This window comes from Manacus candei, unplaced genomic scaffold, assembly GCF_025592945.1.
Source record: "Manacus candei isolate 608988 ecotype Guabito, Panama unplaced genomic scaffold, ASM2559294v1 h1tg000015l, whole genome shotgun sequence".
Classification (NCBI taxonomy): domain Eukaryota; kingdom Metazoa; phylum Chordata; class Aves; order Passeriformes; family Pipridae; genus Manacus; species Manacus candei.
Window position 1 is genome coordinate 17,471,228 of NW_026138063.1, and position 479 is coordinate 17,471,706.

Sequence of the window (479 nt, forward strand, 5' to 3'; positions counted from 1 at the left end):
AAAAAATCTAACCAGGTGAAATTTCATCTTGTTATACTATAAAGAGGAGGAGATGCCTTTCATCAGTCTTACCTCTATCTGGCGTTTAAAGAGCCTCGCTCTTGCCGTGGACACAGAGGTGGAAATATGATGCTCTAGACTGTTACAGAGGAGCAACATTACCACCTTCTCCAGTGAGTTCTTGCTCAAACTGGTCTCATGCTGGCACCCTTAGACAATGAATCCAAGCCCAAAGGTAATAAATCAGTGTGCAGGATACATCTCCTGTCAAAGTCACCCACCTAGTCCAAGCTCCATTTATAGGAGCGAGAGCACAATTTATGATGCGCTGAATTGTCCACAGCTGTTATATCCATTGTATTTTTGCTCCTGTGTCTGAAATCCCTGACAGCTGAACTTCAATTTTTCTCTGCCATTTCTGATCAGGCATAATCTAAGAATATATCAGCATGGAAGTAATTCAGCTGAGCAGCCTCTGA